The sequence below is a fragment of the Balaenoptera ricei genome, chromosome 20 (genome assembly GCF_028023285.1).
Source record: "Balaenoptera ricei isolate mBalRic1 chromosome 20, mBalRic1.hap2, whole genome shotgun sequence".
Taxonomy (NCBI): domain Eukaryota; kingdom Metazoa; phylum Chordata; class Mammalia; order Artiodactyla; family Balaenopteridae; genus Balaenoptera; species Balaenoptera ricei.
In genome coordinates, this window is record NC_082658.1 from 63,345,950 (window position 1) to 63,367,144 (window position 21,195).

Here is a 21,195-nt window from a genome sequence, read left to right on the forward strand (position 1 = left end):
TCTCTTGTGGTCTCCGTGCCCCCATCTGTGAAATGGCCAAGGTCAGCCTAAAAGACCCCTAGGGACTCTTCCCAGATGCGGAAACCAAAAGGCAGATCAGTAGCCCATTCTTGGCTGCTACAAGGCCCAGCGGCTGCTGTGTGACCTTGGAATTCACTTCCCTCTCTGGGCTCACGTTTCCTCCTCTGTCAAAGGAAGGAGGTCAGACAGGTGATTCATTGCCAAGGCTCTTTCGGCTCTGAGAGAAGGTTCTAGATAGTGGGGAGGAAGGAGAAGAGTGCTCCACTTATCAGGAAAAAAACGAGGAGCCCATTTCTCCCGCTGCAGGTGCGAGCAGCGTCATTTTGAGGAAATCATTCTAAACGTCAAAAAAAGCTCTCCACACAAATAAATCCACTACCTCATTCATCAGGGGCATCCAGAACGTGGAACAAAAGGGGAATATTAAGTGAACAGTGGTGCATCCACCCAATTGGAAAAGCCTGAAGACATTAACTGCGGTGTTTATGAAGAGTTGGTTACAAAACAGGAAAAGGCTCCCGTTAGCGCCAACGAAGAGAGCAGGATATACGTCTGAACATAGAGAATGCCGACAAGTCTCTAAAAAACAAACCAACCACCAAGTCAAGAAGACTGTGGAGAAAGACAACAAGATATTAACACTGTCACAGCCCACCGAGGCTGTCTGTAACCTGTTTTATTTTTCTCTATTTTTCACATTTTTCTATTAACCATATTTTAAAATATATACATTGAAAATATCATTTAAAAAAATAACAAGGACTGAATGCCTCCAATTGAGAAACTTTCCCCTACCATTCATCTACTCATTCATTCATTACTGATGCATTCACCCCTGTGTCCATCAGCCAAGGCCCACTGCTCATCATGGCCAGGCTGGGCTCTCACTTACAGGAAAGGGAAACCAGTGGGGGAGGGAAGATGTGTCCCCCCCCCCCAGGATCTACACCAGGGGCCTGTGCTGTATCTGGCCCTCGGGTGAGCAGAAATCCATCCTGCCAGGTCCTGCCTTCCTGCAGCCTCGGCAGGCCTGCCCTCAGCTGCCAGGGCCTCACAGTCTAGCCTATGGGTCAGAAACCCACGCTTAACGGTGGGGAATGGGGACTGGGGGAACGCGTCCACCCCACGTCCACGGCAATAGCCCCAAGGCAGTATGCATAACCCCTTTTCCCTTGAGGCCACACAGCTGCTATCTGGCTGCGGGCACCTTCTCTGGGCTCAGATTCCCACCTCCCCAGGGTCCCACCACCCCACCAGGTGGGAGCACAGCACATCAAAGGTCCACACTGCGGCCTGCCGGGTTGGGGCTGAGGGTTGGGGCTGACAGGTTTCCCGGGAGGGTTAACTCTTCCCACGCCTGGACGGAGCCACAGAACAGCTGCCCCCCTCCCGCAGGAACCCCTCCTTAAGTAGAAGGATTTCCTTCTCCTGACCGGGTTGCTGGGCCCAACCCTCGGGAGAAAAAGGGGAGAGCTCCCCTTAGCGCCCTGCGCCGCTGCCTGGAACCCAACGAAGGCAGATTTCCACGGACTCTCCTTCACCCCCGCTCCCATTCCAACTAGCCCCGACCCCTTTCACCCCTCCCCTCCCACCCCAAGGAGCAAAGGAATCCGAGCGCTTAGCTGACCCTGCAGCCGCCACTTTGAGTCGAGCCCCCCTTCAGGACTGCGGTCCCCAGAAATTCTCCGGGCCAGCGCTCCCTTCGCAGGGCCCAGGCGGGAAAGGAGAAGTTCCCACCCCTCTTCTCCCCTCCCCCAGCCCCTAGGGGAGGGGCGAGGGTCCGGATCTCCGGGTCTAGGAGCACCGTCTGCTGTGGATCGCAGGAGACACACACTCCGTCACACACACACACATCACCCTCGGGATCACCTCTGAAGCCCGCATTGTACAGGAGGGGAGGAGGCTGGCGGGGGGGCCTCGACGTGCCTGGAGTCACCAGCCAATCACCAAGCCCGAGAGAGGCTGGAACCCACGACCCGGGCCCCGAACCCAAGCCTCGGGCCTCCACTGCGCACCCCACCCCGCCCGACCCATCCGACGTCAACATCTCTAACCCAAACAAGCCCCTCCCCCTAAGGAGTCCCCCTCCCCCTTTCCCCGGCCGGGGTCAGCAGCCCCCGGGAGAGACCGAGCTTCGACCCCCGCCCCCCGCCTCCCCCCGCAACCGCACAGGCGCGAGGTTTCATTGTCAACCTGGCCGCTGGGGCGCGCGCGAGGCGGCGGTGCAGGGCAGGGGAGCTATCGCGGCCAGTGGGGAGGGGTCTCCAGGGGAAGTGTTTAGAGCAGCTCCTCTCTCTCTGTCCAGATCCGGAAGCCGCCGGGGGAGGAGGAAGGCGGGGGCGGGGAGAGTGCGACCTCCGCGCTCGCGGGCTGCGAGGAGGGGCCGCGGCGGCCGGAGGAAGCGCCCGAGGCGTCGGGGGCGCCGAGTCCCCCGGGAGGCTGCGCTCTCGGGAAGTTTCCCACCGGTGGCCCGGAGCAGGACGGGGCGCGCAGACACCCCTCCCCGCCTGACCAGTTCCCGGGCGCAGATTGCGAACTTGAGCAAACTCCTTCCTTCCCCGCGTCCCTCCCCTCCCGTCCGCGGCCACCAGCCCCGCCATCTCAGACCCCAGCCTTAGGCCAGTGGCACTGTCGCCAAGACCCCTCACCTATGTATGGTGGAGAAAAAGGGAGGGAGGAATCCCCAGCACAACCAAACTGCGGCCAAAAAAAAGAAAAAAGAAATTCCTTCTGAGACCGATTTCCTCAACCGGTGTGGAAAACCCCAAACAGGCAGATCTGCAACTCTAGCCAAGATCGCGGCGCGGCGGGAGGGGTGCCGGGGGCGGGCGGCGACCCCCGCCAGCAGCCCCGGGAGCCCTCGCGCCCGGATCGGCCCCCCGAAGACACAAAGCTCCGCCGCCAACAATACCTGCGGGTTCCTCCTGGGTCTCCCGGGCGCCGGCGCTGCGCGTCTCGCCGCCTCCCTTCCCCGCGCCGCCTCTCCTCCTCCTCAGCTCGCGCGCGCTCTCCCCTCGTTTCTTCCAGAACGCGGCGGCCGGATGAGATCCTTGGGAGAAAAAAATGTGAGCGCTCGCACGGTTCCTTTCTCTCCGCCCGCCGCTCGCGGCGGCCCGGGGCTCGCTCCTTTCTCCCTCGCGCTCCCGCGCGCGCCGCGCCTCTAGCGCCCCGCGTTTCCTTCTCAGCAGACCCTGCGAGCGCCCTCAGTAGCCATTATTCACGGGCCACCGGGGGCAGGAGGTAGAGACAGCCCAGTGGCCGCATCCACTCGGCGAGCGCGATGCGGGCGCGGGGCGCGCGCGGGGAGGGGCGCGCGATGAGGGGGCTTGGCTGCGCGCAGCCCGCGCCCCAGACGCGGGGGAGGGGAGGAGGGGGAGGGGAGGAGGCGGAGGGGGCAGGGAAGGAGGAGGCGGGGGAGGAGCGGGAGCTGGTGAAGAGAGCGGGAGGAGGGGGCGCCGGGGAGACGCTCCCGCGGCTCTCACCGCAGGGGCTCGGGGTCAACGGCTAGGAGGCTCCGAGGCGCTTAGAGACCGGGCGGGGGGGTGGGGCGTGTGTGGGGGGGGTGAGTGTCTTCGTGCGCGCGTGCGCGCGCGCGCGCGCGCGTCAGACATGGAAGGGGAGGGAGGGAACGCTTTAATATTTTCCCAGTGACTTACGAGCCCGTGGATGAGCTCCTAGCTGCGCGCTTGGGCCCGTGTGTGTATCAGTGTGGCTGTGTGTTTCTGGTCTGTCTTCCGTGTGAATATCCCGGGGCTTGGGGGCCTGCGGCGAGCTTGTGAATATGCTTCTGGGTCTCAGGGGCACGGAGTGATGCGGTGCCTGCCTGGGGTTGTTTGTGTGCGATTGTTTATCGAGGGTTGCGGGACTGCGCCTGTGTGGGCCGTGTCTGCGTGAGGTTGTGTGTTTATGGGCTTGTGTCTGCGTGGGCCCGAGTGTGTCTCAGGGGTGTCGTGTCTCCGTGGGGGCTTGTTTGCGTGGGGCTGCGGTTGTAGGGGTGGTGGACCCGTGCAGGGCGGGGGTGCGCCCGCAGGCGGCCTTGTGTGGGGCTGGCGGGGCAGTGTTCTGCGTGCGGGGCCGAGGCCTGGCTTGTGAGGGGGTGGGGTGGGGGGGGTCCGCGTGGCGTCGGGAACCGCACCGCCGCAGAAGAGGCGCTTGAGGCACGAACAGGCCGCGCTGGGGTCGGGGCGAAGCGAGACGAGTGGTGGCGGAGGAGAGAAGGCGGAGACCCGGGGGCCCGCATCCCGCCCCCACCCCACACCCCCGTCCGCACCAGAGACGCAGCTTGGAAATCCTGGCCCTGGCCAGCCCCGCGGTCCTAGAGGCACCGGGTTTGGAGGACCCTACCGGGCCGAGAAGACGCCTACGGGCTGGGGGTTAGCGGGGACCCAAGGCTCGGAGATCCGGGAGCAGCCCAGAAGCGCGCGGCGAGGGCTACCCGCAGAGGCGGGTCGCGGTCCAGAGACGGCGGAGGACCAGGCCCAGACAAAGAAGAGCGGGGCCGGGGCCTCGAGGCGGGACCGTACCTCCGGTTCCCCCGCGGCCGAGGGGGGGGGCCCCTCCTCGCTCCAGTCCCGGGGCCGCCGCCGGAGCGGCCCCAGAGCCCCAGGGACGCGGAACTACGCGCCCCGGGCGGGGCCAAGGTGGGGGGCGGGGGTGAGCGTAGCAGGCGAGCGCCGCGCCCCGGGGCCGTGATTGAGCGCTCGGCAGCCCGCCCCTCGCCCGGCAGCGCACCGCCCACGCAGCCATTCATTCATTCATCCATCCTCTCTCCATCCACCCACCTTCTATCCATACACGTGTCCGGCCTATCGTCCGTCCGCCCGATTATCGCGCCAGGGATCACCCTGATGCGTCAGAGCTGGCTCTCTCCACTTTCTCCTGCTCGCCAGTCTGTCCGTGCCATTCTCTTCGGCCGGCACCTTGCCTTCCCTCAGTCCCCTCTCTGTCTGGCAGGAGGGAGGAGTGCACCCCACGACCTGTCACACTCGGGCTTTGCTTTTCAGTGATTCAGGGGGACCCCTGTCCCCGCCTACTAACCCCCCCACTAAGGATTCATACATCCTACACCCACCCCTGCCTTCTCCCCGCCCTCCCTGGCCTTCCCTGAGACCTGGTGAGGGCAGTGGCCAGTAGCACATCACACCACTGCTGGAGGGCCTCCTCAGCCCAGCCTTCTCTGGGCTGGGGATGGGGGCATTCGAGAGGGGGTTTATGAAGGATTGCTCTGCCCCCGGGTCCTGGTGGCACAGGGGCCATTAGAACCCCAGTGACCAGAACAGTCATTCCCAAACCTGCCATTTGTAAGGTGTCAACCGGGGACGAAAAAAACAGGTTCCTGGGCTCTAGCCCAGACCTCTTCAACCCAAGTGCCCAGAGCCTCTTCATAGGCTGTTCCCTCTGCCTGGGAATCAACATCTCACAGCCAGGCTTGGGAGCCACTGGCCTGAAACATCTTACAGCCTGCCCAGTCCTGAGTGCCGCCGCCTGGGGCACAGAGCGGCCCTTTTTGCTCCCAGAAATGGCCCCTCGAGGCTGACCCCAGACTCACCTGGGAAGGACGCACCAAAAACAGAGATGCCAAGTGCAGGCACCTGATCCCACCAGCAGGCCCTGAGCAGCCTCTCCCCGCTCTGGGCTCTAGCCCCACCCCCCCATCTCTAAAATGCAGACTGCTTAATCGCCATCTTCGATTATCTGGCCTGGGAACCAGGGTCACTCAGTCCTGAGGCCGCTCAGCGAGCCAGGAGAGGCCCCCTGTGTGCACCATTAGACAAGAGAGTCCCAATCCCTGCTGCGACCCCCGACCCAGCCTCAGTGCCACCTGACCCACAGCCTCAAACCGTCCCTGCCACATTCTGACTCAGCCACCTCCTCCAGCCACCCACGGGCTACGTGGCAGGGGGGGAGAATGAGGATGGTGGTGGATGCCCCCTTCCCCTGGGGGGCAGGCACAGGCTCCCTCCCCTTCCTGGTTGCAGAGTGATCAGAAGAAAACGTCCTCACAGCGGCCAAAGCTTCCACACGGTCAGCTCCCCCTGCCCCTCACCACTGTCTCCTTGCAGTTCCTTGAATTCACCAGGCACATTCTCACCTCAGGGCCTTTGCACTTGCTGGTCCTTCTGCCTGCAATGCTCTTCCCCACCTTCTAATGTACCATACAGTTCACTGACATATGTATTTTGTAGGAATTTTTGTCTGTTTGCTCACGGGTGTATCCTCCGTGCCTGGAATGGTGCTTGGCACACATTCAGTATTTGGTGACTGAGTGAGTGAGCCTGACCCAGCCCAGGGCTTTCTCTTTGAACCCAGGGCCCCTCTGGAGAACAATGGGAGAGGATAAAAAACAGTGGGGCAAGGACAGATGGTATGACTCATCCAAGGTCACTCTAGGGCCCTTCATGGATTCTGGATTCCGAGCACGCGTCCTAAGAATCTGGAGGAATGAGATGGTGAGCCATGGCTCATCCCAAAGGAGGATAAGGGCATGGGCTGAGGGTCCAGATTCACACCTGCCAAAAAGGACAGAGACCCCCTACCTGGCCAGGGTCCTTCCACCAGTGTTGTCATGGAAGGTGGTGAGGACAGCCCCTCATGGAAGGGATCTGCCAGTCTCTGAGAGAAGCCAGGCTCAGAGCCATCAGAGGACTTGTCAAGAACACACAGCAGGACAAGCTGATCCCCACCTGACTGTAAGTTTCCAGAGCAGGCACTCAGTATGCACTTAGCAAAGGAATGAATGAAGTGACAGCATCAAGATTCAGGCTTAGGTCTGCACAGCCCCCAGCCCCTTGCCTGTCCCATCAGACCCTACTAGCAGGGTTCATGGCACTGTGGCGGCCGTGCCCAGCACACAGCAGGTCTTCTGTCCACACTGAGGGGAGGCCGCCTGGCTGGCTAGCTCCCTGCTCCGGCCAGGGGTCTGAGTCCGTGGCCCACCACCTGAGTCCTACACCAGGCTCGGCGGGGAGAGGGGATGCCCTTGCGTGGCTGGCGGGAGAGTCCCGTGGGCCAGAGTGGGGTGTTCACGGTCTCAAAGGGCCGCTGCTTCCTGGGGAGGCGTGGCTGCAGTCAGAGAGCCAGGGCTTGGACTGGCGGCCCTTCACTCGCCCAGCACTGTCTGCAAAGCCGCCTTCCTGCAAAGCCTGTGTCCAAATGCTGTCCTGGGTGAAATAATAAACAGGGACCCCAGGCGGGCAACGCGGTTAGCGGGGCTGCCAGATGTTGGGCTCACTGACAGGCCATCAGGGAAGGGGCGAGCCAGGCGCCACCCTGGTGGGCACGAGAGGCAGAGAAAAGGCACGTGAACTCCAGACACCAGGCCAGGCGGGTGCTACCGAGACCCAGAAGCCTTGTTCAAGCTCAGCCCTGCTCTGGTGACCCCCAGGCCTCCTGGCCTCAGGGGGGCTGCAGCTCGCCGAGGAGAGGACGCAGCACCAGGTATCTGGCCTGCAGGGGTGCAGGCCTGGGGTCAGAGGTGCACCAGCAATTTCAAGTTTCCATCTTTCCCTCATCTCAGCCACCCTCCCCATTTCAGAGACAGGGTCCCTGAGGTCCAGATGGCTGACTGGCCCACCGTCACCCAACTGCTTGGCCCATATTTACTGAGCACCTACTATGTTCCAGGACCGTTCTATGTTCCAGTAACTCAATCCTGCACGTGAGGATTCAGAACAAGGAACAAGACAAAGCTCCCCTTCTTCCTCCTCGGGACACTGTCAAGAAACTGCATGAGTGAGCGAGTTCCGTGGTCTGTGACATTTAGGGGAGGTGTGCTGTGACAAATAAATGAAGCTGGGGAGGGGGCCGGGAGTACCCGGGGCAGGGATGCTGTTTTCCTGTCGCTGGCCAGGGAACTGGCACTTGAAACAGGTGAGAACAGACCTGAAACATGAAGGCGGTGAGGCAGGCAGCTACCGGGGGTAGAGCTGTGCAGACAGAGGGGACGGCAAGGGCGGAGGAGGCCCAGAGGCCGGCGGCCAGAGTGGAGGTGCAATGGGGCACGTGGGAGGAAACAGGGACAGAGAAGGGACAGGAGCCACCCACGGGCCCTTGTGCCCGTCTGTAAGGCCTGCAGCTCTCACGGGGCACGAGATGAGGTGTCCCTGCAGCGCTCTGAGCCAAGGAGGCCAGGGACCTCCACGGGTCCTCACAGGGGTGAGGCCAGGGCAGGAGCAGGGAGGCCAGGGAGGTGGCCTGGCCAGGACGGGGACCAGGGAGAGCCGAGAGGGTGTCCAGTTCTGGGTTTATTTTGGAGGCAGGGCTGACAGGATTAGCCGCTGCGGGCGGCCAGGTGGGCGCGTGGGGCGGGCTCCCCCAGCGGGAGGGCAATCCTCCTGCCCCTGTGACAGGTCTGTGACCTTCACGCCCACTCTGTCAGCTCAGATGCCTCCACTGTTAGCAGATGTGCCAGGAGCCGTGCCCGCCTGGGTCAGCTCCGGTGACCTGACAAGTTGCGTCCACTCCGAGCCTCAGTTTCCCCTTCTTATGCACCTGTGGGTCCAGGTCAGCAGCCGAGGCCCGTGTACCTCCCTCCCCGCGGCTCCTGTCCACCTCACAGACCAGCAGGCAAGCCTGCCCCACGGATCGCTCCTTGACCCAACGTTTCTGGAGTGCCCACCGGGTGCCAGGTGTTGTCAGGGCGCCGGGGAGACAGCAGAGAACAAGGCAGACCCGCACCCTGCCCTCGTGGGCCAACGTGGACAGCAAACGGCTCCCGCCCGCCTCCTTTTTCTCCCCAAACCCTCTCACGCCCAGCACGTCCTGGGAGCTGGGCCACGATGTGGACTCAGGGCAAAGAACTTGACGTTTTTGCTGGGGGCGGGGGAGGGGATCAGGAGTATAAATACCCAAGTCCCCTTAAGTTTGGGGCACATTTTCAGTCTGTTCATCTCCCCCGCATCCCAGGGGCCGGCAGGAGAGGTTGCAGGGAGGTGTGGGGTCTCCCCATTTAGGTTCTGCCAGAGTCAGGGCAGGAGCAGGGCTGCGTGGTGCCCATCTGTCCTGCCCGGGGCTGGCCTGTGGCCCTGGGGCTGCCTGCGCTGGGGTCTGCTCACCGTGCCTGCTGAATGTCAGTCCAAGACCAGTCCTTCTTCCCCCTGCCTTTGATCTGTACGACCTTTGATCTCTGCCATCTGTCTGTCCATCCTTCCTTTCTAGACTGGTGGGAGGCCACCAGATGAGGTCACATAACTTCGTACTCAGATAGGGCACACCCACCTGCTAGGGGACCCTCTTCCCTGGGTGTGGGACCTGGCCTGGAGGTCCCAAACTTTCTCTCTCTCACACACTCACCCTGCCAGTAGCCTCCGAAGCCTCCCTCTGCTGGGGGATCCAGGCCAGTGCAGCCCCACCGCCCTGCCCCCGCCATCACCTTCCTCTCTCAGCGTCCCAGCGCACCTGAAGATGCTGGATTCTGTCCCTGAGCTTGGGGACTGCAAGTCCCCGGATTCGGAGAGCAGATCAGTGGGGGGAAAAGAAGAGGGAAGGAAGACAGATGGACGGACGGGAAGTGCAGATGAAGGACAGAGGGCAGGGGGGAAGGAAGGAGGGTGAGAGATGGGAGCAGAGTGGAGGGAAGAAGGGAGCCTGGAGGAGAGGGTGGGCAGGGGTCTCCCGGTGCCTCTCCCGCTCCGCATTCTCTGGAAGGGTCCTGGGACCGGAGGGCACACCTTGGTTCCTGGCTATGACCAAGGCCACCCACTCCCGGCACTTCTGGCCTGGCTGGGATCCTGACTTGGCCCTGGGAGCAGCTCCTGGCAGCCACATGCCTGCTTGGTGCCCAGCAGGGCCCACCGAGGGGCTGGGGGCCGCAGTGTGGCTGAGGCCTAACCGGTCCACGGCACCAACGCGGATGAAGCCCTGGCCCCAGCCACAGACCGACCCCCGCCCTCTGCCGGGGATGACTTCTGACCCCAGCCGTAGTCTCTAGCCACAGGCTGACCTCTGACCCCGCCCCAGCCTCAACCCTGATGCTGGCAGAGGCCTACTGTGGTGACCATCCTGTGGACGTGTTCCTCTGGGGACCACGCAGGAAGAAGGGAAAAGGCCCAGTTCAGGGCCACTCACCCCCCAGGTAAGAAGCACCATCAAGCCCGCAGTGGCCCACACAGAGGCCTCAGGCCTGCGGTGACTGGGGAGGCTGGACGCACACACGCAGCCAGGCCCCAGGGCACAGCCCCCGACACAGGCAAACAGACATGTAAAGACACACGCAGGTACCAGCACACACACGTGTGCACACGCAGACTGTCCCTGCCCCCTGCCCCTTCTCGCTGGGCCACATGGCCCCTCCGGCCCAGGCCCAGGGGCTCCCTAGGCATCAGCGAATGGGAGCGACAACAGACAGCCCTCCACTTCCTCACGGCCCCTCCTTGGGCCCCAGTGGCTTCCTCTGCCCGCCTGGGAGGGAGCCCAGCAAGAGGGCGAGCGTTGCTCCCTCCCCCAAACTCCCCCCACTTCACACAGCAGATGGAGGCGGTCAGGACGTGCACACACACACTCCCCTGATTAGACACACACGTGCTCTGATACGCAGGCGAGGAGATGCACACAGGGCGTGTATGCATGTGCGCGGGGCACAGGGTGAGGGCACGCAGAGACTCCTCTGTGACAGCGCCACACACACCCACACCTGCCTCCGAGTCATCGCCCGACCCCCCACGCTCGTCGTGCCCCTACCTCTGGTGGCTCATGTGACCCCTCCAGCCCCTTCCCAGCTCCGCTCAGATCTCCTGGGGCCTCTGCCCTCCCTCGACTTGGTGGCTCCAGGGATGCGGCCCCCAGGGACTCTCCTGGCCCACAGCCCCCGGCACCTGAGGACCCGAGTCCTCCTGACCTTGTCCCGCCTGGTCCCAGGCTGCTTGTGGCACGCTCTTGCTAAGGGGGACCCAGTCCCCTGCCCCAGCTGCAGAATGAGGGAGGCCCGGGCCCAGTTTCTCCAGGGGCAGGTGAATCCCAGGGACATTCACATCAAAAGCCTGAATTCAGGGCCTCCTGGATCTGCAGAGAATGTCCTCTGGAAGGATGGAGGAGAAACTGCTGGCGGGTGTGGGCGGGGGCCGTTTGGGGAGCTGCGTGAGTGTGAGTGTGTTAGGATGGGGGAGGGGGAGGGGAAGGGGAAGGGGAGGGGAGGGGAAGGGGAGGGGAAGGGGAGGGGAGGGGAGGGGAAGGGGAGGGGAGGGGAGGGGAAGGGGAGGGGAGGGGAAGGGGAGGGGAGGGGAGGGGAAGGGGAGGGGAGGGGAAGGGGAGGGGAGGGGAGGGGAGGGGAGGGGATCTCTGTCCTTGGGCTCCTCCTCCTAGTCTGGCTTCATCCCAAATTCCCTGGTGGAAGCCGGGTGGGGGCAGGGGTGGCGGGTGGAGATGGCGCCAACTCCACCAAGCGCTCCCCGGGGGAACCGTCCCAGCAGCCTTGGAGGTAGGTGTCTTCAGCCCACCTCAGAGACACGGAAACTGGGGCTGGGGGAGCAGAAGAGCAAGGCACAGGCCTGGGTGACTTCAGGTCCAGCCCGAACCGCCGCGCTGTCCCCAGAGCTTCTCGAGGAGCTGCTCTCATGCACCTGTTACGCCCCGGCCCCAGCCCAGCGCAGCCCACCCGGCACACGTGTGGAAGAAAGGGGTCCAACCCTGGCTTCAGACGCCCTGCTGGGCTCTCCAGGAGAGTTAGTGGGAGCTGAGGTCACCACACTCCCAGACACCCTGAACCGGGAAAGGCAGGCCCCCACCTGCCCCCAGAGCAAGTCCAGCTCTGCCATATCCCAGCTGTGTGTCCCTGGGCAGCTCCACACCCTCTCTGGGCCCGGTTTCCGCAGCTGAGAAGAGGGATAAGCGTCTGCTCCTGCTTGTGGGTGACAGTGGCGGGGGATGGGAGTGGGGCAGACACGGGCTGGACATCAGGCTTCTAGGCTGTAATAGCTCTCTCCCTGACGTTAGCAAAAAGCTCACAGTGTGCGACCAGGAGACTCCTCCCAAACCTAGGACCAAAACAGATGTGAGGACCCTTCACTGGACAAGCTGACAGGGCCGAGAGCCAAGTCCAACCAGCCACGACTAGCAGCGTTTCCAGCGGCTCCCCTGCGCTTCGGGCGGAGGGGGGAGGCCGATTGCTGGTCAGCTTCCTACACGGTCCACACGCTCCCGGGACCTGTGGCAACAGACTCACTCAGCGGCTTCCCATTGCATTTCTCAGCCTCGGTTTTTTCACCTTTAAAAGGGGGTGTTGATTAATGGAAATTAGCACGTGGAAGTCACTGTGGGATTTGCCTGCTTTATCTCTGAGGATGATTATTCCCTTCTGGTCTATGGAGAGAGCTGAGTTTTCAGCCTCTGGGATGAGTATCAAATTCCAGTTCCATGGCGATGGTCTGAACGCTGCATGTGGTCACCCTACTCAGCCGTGCTCCTGGGGCAGAGGCCCAGCCCCGCTTCGTCCCAGAACCGCACGGCCACCGACACCGCCCTGGGCTGCTAATCCCCAGATCCCTCCACAGCCTCCCAGCAGCCAAGTGCAGGGCAAGGAGGCGCCGGGAGCCCCATGCCACACACCCAGAAACTAGGGCTCAGAGAGGGAGGTGAGGAGGAGTAGAAGCAACAGGAAGACAGCTTTCGCCTCCATATAAGGAAGAACTTGCTCACAGGCAAGAGCTGCCCAGGAATGGAACGAGCCTGCCGCCTGGGGAGGTGGTGAGCGGCCTGTGGCTGACGGCGTGCAAGCAGACAAAGGGGGTCTCCGGGTGGGGGCGCCACGCAGGCGGCACGCACGCAGGCCGGGGGAGGGCCGCGGGGATCTCTGGTCCTGTGACTTGACCGAGAACACGTGAGCAGGCACGGAATTCCAGAAGGTCAGAGCTGGGGGCCAGAGCTGCCACGTGAAAGCCCGCAGACCCACAGACGGCATCTGAAACGGGCTGGAGAAAGGGGCCCAGCCCTCCAATCGATTCCCTACCCCCCCCCTCATCACGAAGCACTTAACCTTCAGAGGAAAATTCCTACTTTTAATTTTAGAAGTTGGAAAGTATACAAAAGTAGAAAGGAAAAAAAGCCAAAGTCCCCCTTGCCCTGGGACAGTTACCACTAACACTTCCTTCCAATCTTCTCTACGTACATCAGTTTTGGTTAGAAATCCTGGTGTGCTCTAAATTTTAAAAAATTAAGATACAATTCACATACTATAAAATTCACCCTTTTAAAGCAGTTTCTGGTATATGCACAGAGTTGTGCAACCATCACCACTATTTATTTCCAGAACATTTTCATCAGAAAGAAACCAGTACCCATGAGCAGTCACCCCAGTCTCCCCCACACCACAGCTCCTGTCAACCGCTCATCTGCTCTCCGTCTTTAGGGGCCAGGGCAGCACCTCTTCCCGGCCTCCCTGTGCCCACCCTGGCCCCCTTCAGCCCTCTGGCAGCCTAGACAGCCTGCTGAAACCCAAGTCAGATCATATCCCGCCCGCCCGCCCTCAGAACCCTCCATGGCTCCCACCTCACCCGAGCTACAACCACACTTACACTTCGGCCCACAGTCCCGTGCAATCGGACCTCTGCTGCCTCACCTCCTCCCACCCTCCCCTTCGCTCCCTCTGCTCTAGGCACGCTGGCCTCCATCAAGCATGGTCCTGCCCCAGGGCCTTTGCACCAGCTGTTCCTCTCACCTGGAACACGCTTCTGCTAGGCTCAACTTTCCCCACCACTCCCTGTAGTTCGGCTTTCTTCTTCTTCTCCTTCAGGACACATCACCTGACATTCTTTCTGTCCCATCTTCTCCACTAAAATGGCAGCTCGCACCTAGCACTGAGTTGCAGTTCAGTGAATATTTGGGTTGTTTCCAATAGAACAAGCAATGTAAAGGAGCACGTGCAAAACCCACGCGCCTACAGAGCCGCCGTCGTGAACTGGCCGCCCCTCTGCCTGTGGGCATGCGAGGTGCAAGCCACACGGTGCCTCTCCAAACCTTGCCAGGGGAGTTCTGAAAACTCGGATCTGGTCATCCACGCCGCACAGCCGCAGGACAGCCGCAGGACGTCAGCAGGCGGTGAGGCTCCCACAAAGGCCCAGCCGACCCCGCCCAATCCCAGCTACAGCCCGGCCCCTCCCCAGGCCCCGGAGCTCCCACCACCCTAGCAGCTGCTGCAGACGGTGCCTGCTCTCGCTGTGGTCCCACACCTGCTAAGGGACCCCACCTCACGTGCCCCCTCGGGTGCCCCCCCACCTCCCCCTCTGACAGAGCTAGGGGGCACCCTCTCCCTCCCAGCCTCCCCTGGCCCTGGCTGCGCCCAGCACACAGTAGGGCACATAGGAGGCAGGAAGCTGCGTTAAGGGGCTGAGTGAACGGCCCCGCCCTGAGGGCGCTACTGTAACGCGCGCGCGCCTCGAAGGGTCCGGCTGGGGTCACGCTCAGTGCCCACACTTGCCAACCACCTACTGTGCGCTGGCAGGAGACACAGCGATGGAAAACCCAGGACGGCCCTGGGGGGTGGGGGGGAGGTCAGGTACAGAGAAGAGGTGGGAGGGCTGGAGCCCAGATGTGCCGCTGCTGTCGGGCCCGCACGTGCGTGTGTTCGCATTCACGCTGACGACAGCAGGCTCCACAGTGGGCAGAGCCCGGAGTTCTCCCAGGGCCTCGGTCTCCCCCTCTGCATGCAGGGCTCCCCAGATTGCCAGCCTCCCTGGCCCCACGGCTCAGTCCCGCCTCCCCGGAGAGGTTTTCCGGGTACTGCGGCCCTGCCTCCTCATCCATCAGGATTTTGCTGCATTCCTGTGAGTCATTCTCCAAACAAACCCGTTGGAGGAAGAGAAGGGAGCAGGGGAGGGTAAGAGGGGAGGCTCCATGTGAACCCAGCTCTGCCTCCCACCCACTCCCCCTCCACACCCCCTCCGATGCACACGTGGGGCCCCCAGGAGAGCTCTGGAGTAAGTCTGGTCAGTTGTGCTGTGGAGTTGCTGTGTGACCTTGGGCAAGACCCTTGCCCTCTCTGGGCCTCTGGAGAAGATAGCCCTGAAGGTCCCCAGCTATAGGACGCACGAGTTTCCGCAGGGGCTGTCTGTCACAAAGGAGGCAGGGTGTGAGGGAGGTGTGCCCGGGGTGCCAGATGCGGCTCTTCCCACTTCCTTTTCTGTCTCCCCACCTCTGCAGTGAGGAGGGCAAGGACTCAGTAGGCAGGGGGCCGAAGAGCGGGCAGAGCAGCTTGTGCCAGTCACAGGGCTCAGACCTGCCTCGCCCGCCCGCCGCGGGACCAGCGAGGCCTCCAGCGGAAGGCCCATCCCCTGCACCAAGGGCTCTGGGCAGGCCTCCCCCGCGGGGCCAGGAGAGAGGGGGGTCTCTGGGCAGAGCCCAGCTCTGGGGTGGGGGATGGGACACCGCCTAAGCCAGGAGGAAAAGTCCCCACAGCAGCAGCGGGAAGTGAGTCTCTGGCCGCGTCTGCGTGCATCATTCCGTGTGCGCGCACGCGTGTGCGTGTCAGTAGAGCGGCTCCCCCCAGAGTCAGTGGCTGTTTCTCAGTGAGAAGCTGGCCTCTGAGTCGCCCTCACTGCGGCCACCAGTTCTGACCGGGGCACGTGCAGCAGCCCGACGCCCTCGTCCGCGTGTCCGTCTGTGCCTCGGGATCCGGCTGGTCCGAGGCCAGCTGGCACACCTGTGTGTGTGTGAGACGCAGGCTGTGCGGGCCGTGGAAGGGCTAGGAGCACCCACGAGCGTGCCCACAGCGTGGCGGCTGGCGTCCAGGGTGAGCGCCCAGCTGGAGGACCTCCTCCCGAGGCACGACTCTGGGGGCTGCCCCTCGAGGCTCCCGCTCTCCAGCTCCAGAACAAGCAGCTTCCAACCCCGGGAGCTGCACCCACGCATGCGCCCCAGCCTGGGGCTCATATCTGGGGGCCCCTTGACACTCAGAGCAAAGCTGCCGGCCACGTGCCTGGGCACGGACTCTGGACCCAGTATTAGGGTGCAAGGAGCCCGGGAAGGGGCCCGCCCGCCTGCCCCCCACAGCAGGTCCTGGGTCAGGCCTGGAGGCCACAGCCTGGCCCAGAGGAGGGAGGTCAGCAGCCTGCAAGGGCACGGGGGGCAGGCGGCAGACCCAGGGCTGCGAGGACAGAGACCCTGGGAGGCAGCCAGGGGTGCTCAGCCACTGCTCCCAGCTGGGACGAGGGAGGGTCAGCTTATAGGCGCAGCGGAACAGGGGTAACCAGAGCCGGAGGCCAGGAGGCCAGCAGGGCCCCCGGAGCCCACAGTGATGAGGAGGGAGTGGGGGCTATGGGCGGAGAAGCGTGTGGGAGAGACCAAATGGGGGGACTGAGAGGAACAGCCACACAGGACAGGACGGGGGCTCCCAGCTCTGCCCCGACCCAGGCTGGGATGTGGACCGTCCTCCTCACGGGTGGAGGCCAGGGGCTGGCACTGCAGTGGTTTCCGGGCTGCTGCCCGACCACGCAGGAGACCCCCGGGTTGCAGCCCCGCTCCTACTCTAAGTCTCTTCTCCCTGGGCCTCAGCCTCTCCGCCTGTAAAAGGGGCACCCCGGCCCACCCTGCCCCTGAGTGCGCTCCCCTCTGCGCCTGGAGCTGGGGGCGGGGCACAGGACTCACCTCCCAGATCCCCGCAGTTGCAAAGCTGGGATGCTATGGGCACTTCCACCCGGGCTAGAGGATTTGAGCGCATACAGGACAGGCTTGGGTCAGTGTGCTGGTGCCCAGCCCAGGACAGGGACCTGGTCTCCAGACTCTGGGCCATCGCTCTGTGTCCCTCACCTTGTCTGGAACAAGAAGGAGAGTGTGGGTAGAGACGGCCACCGCTGAAGGATGGGGGCTCGGGGACAAGGGGACACAGAGTCTCCCTGGGTCTCAAGCGTGACAAACGATGCACTGTCTGGGGAAGTCACAGCAGGCGTGCAAGATGTAGGAGGCTGTGACCCACCGAGGCCGATCCCGCCCGGGAGCGCCAAGACCTCAGGATTCCACCTGGTCCCCCAGCCTCACCCGGGACTGAGAGCAGCCGGAGGGGCGGGCAGGAGGACGTGGGAGCCAAGCCCTCGATCCGGGCCGCGGGCACGCACATTCACCAAGGGGTCTCCCCCTGGAGGGCAGCCCCCACTCCTGCTGCTTCCTCCAGGTCACATACACTTGGAGAGGGCCCGGGCCTGCAGGCTGAGCGATCCTGGAGGGCAAAGGGAGCAGAGAGGGGGGTGCAGGGGAGCTGGAGGGGGAGGGGGACGAGGGTGGCGGGGTACCCACTCCTCTATTTCTGGGAGATGGGGTGGGCGGTAGCCTCTGAGGCCCATCAGGCTGCAGGGCCTGAGGACTCTAGGAACCTTCTCCTGCTCTCTGAGCTCTGCTGGCCCCTCAAGCCCCCAGGGAGCCTGTGAGCTCCTAGGTCAGCTCAGGGCAGCTCTCTTGGGGTAAAAGCCAAGTCGGCCGTGGTCAGAGGCCTTTCCCGATCCCTCCCCCACTCCACCCATCACACTGGCCCCTTCGCTTGTTTTTGCAACATGTGCAACACGTTCCTGCCTCAGGGCCTTTGCACGGCCATTCCCCCCAGATGTCCCCCAGGTTCACCGACCTCCCTCAAGTCGCCTGCTCAGGAGGCCTTTCCTGACTCCCCAATTTAAAGCTGCAAACAGCTCCCCGACTCCTGCGCTATTTTTTCCTCACTGCATTTATCGCTTTCTAATATCCTCTGTGGTACCGTCTCCCATTAGAACAGACGCTCCAGCAGGGCAGGACCTCTGCTCTGTTCATCCACGTGCACCCACAACAGCGCATGGCACAGGGCAGGGGCTCAGTAAATGCGTGGGAATGGGTACAACACCCTGTTCTCTGAGACAGGAGGGCCTCCACTTGAATGGTGAAATCTTTATAACGTTCCCCCTGTCGAAGTTTCAATCCTCTTTTCTCCTGAGACGGCACAGAGAAGACACACGTGCCACCCCTCCCAGCCCAGGCCCACCCCCAAATCAGTGGTTGGATCTGGGGCAGGAAGGGTGGTCATCCTTTTCCTTCAGTCTGCTGACCAACCTGCATCCTAGACGTCACCCCTGGATGTTGCTCAGGCACTGACCGCATTGATCCCCCAAACCTTCCCCATCCCTGTGCCGGGCACCCCTACCCACCCACCACTCCCCCGGGACCACTGGCCGTCCCCCAGGCTCTGCCTGTGCCTGCCTTTCCTCTTCAGACCCCTGTCCGGCCCTTGCCCGCTTGGATCCTCGGCCTGGCTCCTACCTGGTCTTCCTCTCCAAGTGCTGGCCTTCTGTTTTACCCGTGATTCAGCCTCATCTTTCAGCCCAGAGCACCACGCCAAAGGCCAAAGTCTCCCTCCAGCCTGGCCGTGCCCTGGCCCCAGCCCTGCTGGCCACACCCAACCGCCCAGGTTGTCAACCGCTCTTGTCACCTCTCAGCCTTTGCTGGAGCAGCACCCGCTGCCCGGCTCGGCAAGTCTGCTGCCCGCCGCCCTTTCAGGGTGCCCCCACCGCTAGCCCCATGGGGGACCTGGCCCTCTCTGGGCCGGGCACCGTCACTCTGCACAACGACCTCCAGCTCCCCACCGTCCTGTGGGCTCCCTCAGGCCAATGAACAGGTGCTCAAGGAACACCTGCTGAATAAATGAATGAATGATGTGAACCAATTAGCAAGAAGGTGAATAAATGAGTGAGAGTCTGAGAGGAAGGACTCTGGGAACAGGTCAGCAATAACGCTCTGTTTTTTGCCAGGTCTCCTCCACGGCTCACAGTTCTGCGGTACGGACCTGGCAGGGGCACACGTGAACACGATGCTGACGAAAGTCACGATGCATCAGTCCGAATGGGCTAGGCTATGTTGCTGTAACAAATCCCCCAAACCTCAAGGGCTTAAAGCAAAACAACAAAGGTTTATTTCTCGTTCGCACTGCAGGTCCGGCAGGGCGGCAGGGAGGCTCCTGCTCACCAAGTCGTCACACCTGGGCCAAGGGAAAGAGGCCTGGCAGGTGGCCCTGGCAGTGACACACCCAGCCAGGGAGGGACACATGTCTCATTGGCCAGACCTGGTCACATGACCCCAACCAACCACAAGCCGTCCCAGAAGCTCATCCTACCATGGGCTCGGGAGGATGGGGAACCAGGAGTTTGGACCAAAAGCTCGACTGACACCTCTGATGACACCACCACCAATACCAACAGCAGAGGCCACTCATCCAGCACTTCCTGTGCCCTGGACGCTGGCCTGAGGCCCAAAGTGGAATTTCCCTTAATGCTCACGCGTTATTCTGAGGCCAGTGCCACGAACAGCCCCGTTTTCCTGATGAGATCACTGAAGTGACTGACTCACGGAGATCACCCAGCTGGGACGTGGGGACCCCGAGGTCGGAACTCACGTTGGTAATTCCGGGCCCTCATGACCCCCCCCCATGGAGCCCACTGCTGGGCACAGGCTCTCAGCTTCCTCCACCGAGGCCAGCTGGGGGCAAGGACTGCGCTGGTCGGGTGACTGTCCCCACCAGAAAGAGCCTCCTTGCCCTGCCGCGTCCCATATCCAGACATCCCCGATGCTGGTCCCAAATTTCACGGATAGAAACGGAGGCCCAGAGGGAGGGGTGACCGGGCCAAGGTCACCCCGTGGGGCTGTGCATGGCAGAGACGAGGTCGCAAGTCCCTGTTCACTGTGGCCTGACTGTCCCACCTGCTCTGACAGCACTGGGTGCCGCGGGCACCCACAGCCTCAACCAGGGACGCTCAGAAGTGAGGGTGCTGATATACACTCCCCCTTCCTGCAGGCAGGTCCACTGAGGTAGTGTCCCCAGTTCCAGGCCAGCAAGCCTGTGGCCCTGACCACCCGGGCCGCTCTCTGAGGAGCTGGGCTGAGCAGCCGGCACCTGCTCCCAGGGACAGTCCCGTCGGGGAGGCCAAAGAGGGACGGACGGAGGTAAGTCTCTCCTCCAAGGTGTCACCTCCAGGACTTCTGAAAACAAGGCCGGGTGACCTTCAGAGAAGCCACATTGGGGAGGGGGGGTTTGTGCAGAGTGGCAAGGAACAAAAGAAAAGGGGGCAGTGGAGTTTGAGAAAAGACCCACCTGGAGTCAGATCCCAGCTCTGCTCTGTGACCTGAACCTCCCCAAGCCTCCGTTTCCTCATCTGTAAAATGGGGTTGTGAGCGGGAGTACAGATGACGTACCCCATACCTGATACAAACGCTGTGGCCGTTACGGTTGTTATTGGTATTTTTTTGCCCACCACGCCCCCCCCCCATCAACCTGAGCCCCAGACCTTGATTCACATATTTCTTGAACTACGGGGGTCCCCCACCAGAAAGATTACGGGTGCAGACTCTCGCCCTGGCTGCCACTAGAATGCGCTCCTCTCACCTGGTCCCTCCCAAAGGTTCCGTGCCCAGGAGCTAGGTCAGAAAGAGCCCCCACCTGTACCCAAACCCCGCCCGCATCCACGCCCCAAGCAGTGCCACTGGCTCAGTGTGGCCGGCCCTCAGCCCAGCCTCCGGGGGCAGCCGTCCTCCCAGCCGCCTCCTCTGCCCGGAAGCCTGGAGTCTCCGAGTCCCCTTACCCACTAAGCCCCCGCCCCGCCAGCTGCTGGGAGTGGGGGGGGGGGGCGCGACAGAACCTTCCAGCACCTAGGAACACTACGCCCAGCTCCCCAGCCCAATCCTCGGCCCACAGCATGTGTGGAGCATCTGCTACGTGCCGTCCACCCTGAGAGACACAGCTGCGAAGGGCCAGGCCCACTTCCCCGCCAGCCCACAGTCCAGCTGCGCAGACCCGCGGGGACACACGCAGGCTTGAAGGCGCACAGACCTGCCCCCCAGCTAAGCGCCTCTGGCCGCCGTCTCACCGCGCCAGCCTCAGCGCCTCCATCTGCACCAGGAGACGGGAGCAGGATCTGCCGCGTGGGTGGTGCCGAGCTTCAAGCAGAGCCTGGCACACAGTAGGCGCTCAACCCGTGTAGGCCTCATTTCTCCCCTAGACAGGCCAGGGCAGAGCCAATGGAGACCGCCCTCCAGCTTTCCACCACCTCATTAAACAGGGAGGACCGTCCGCCCGGCTGGGATGCCACCTGACGCCCCTGGCAGCCTGCCCGTTCACCTCCATCCTGTCTGCAAGGACACTGGGCCAGCACGGAGCAGGCCGAGTCCTGGCTGCAGGCCAGCTGTGCCAGGACCCCAGGAAAACAGAAGAGGCCCACCCAGCAGGCCCAACTGCCCCAG

The 21,195-nt window shown here is 62.8% G+C and overlaps 1 protein-coding gene across 4 annotated transcripts in view; it reads right to left on the reverse strand.

Moving 5' to 3' along the window:
* RAI1 (retinoic acid induced 1) overlaps window positions 1-21,195 on the reverse strand; it is a 105,941-nt gene that overhangs the window by 67,606 nt on the left and 17,140 nt on the right. For 2 of the 4 annotated variants that reach the window (XM_059907361.1, XM_059907354.1), the window contains exon 2: window positions 2,933-3,070. The exons of 1 other annotated variant lie outside the window; for it this stretch is intronic. The gene's annotated coding sequence lies outside the window, so the exon portion shown is untranslated. Of the gene's footprint in view, window positions 1-2,932; window positions 3,071-4,544; window positions 4,561-21,195 lie in introns of those variants that run through there. One more of the 4 variants, XM_059907355.1, reaches the window with a different exon arrangement.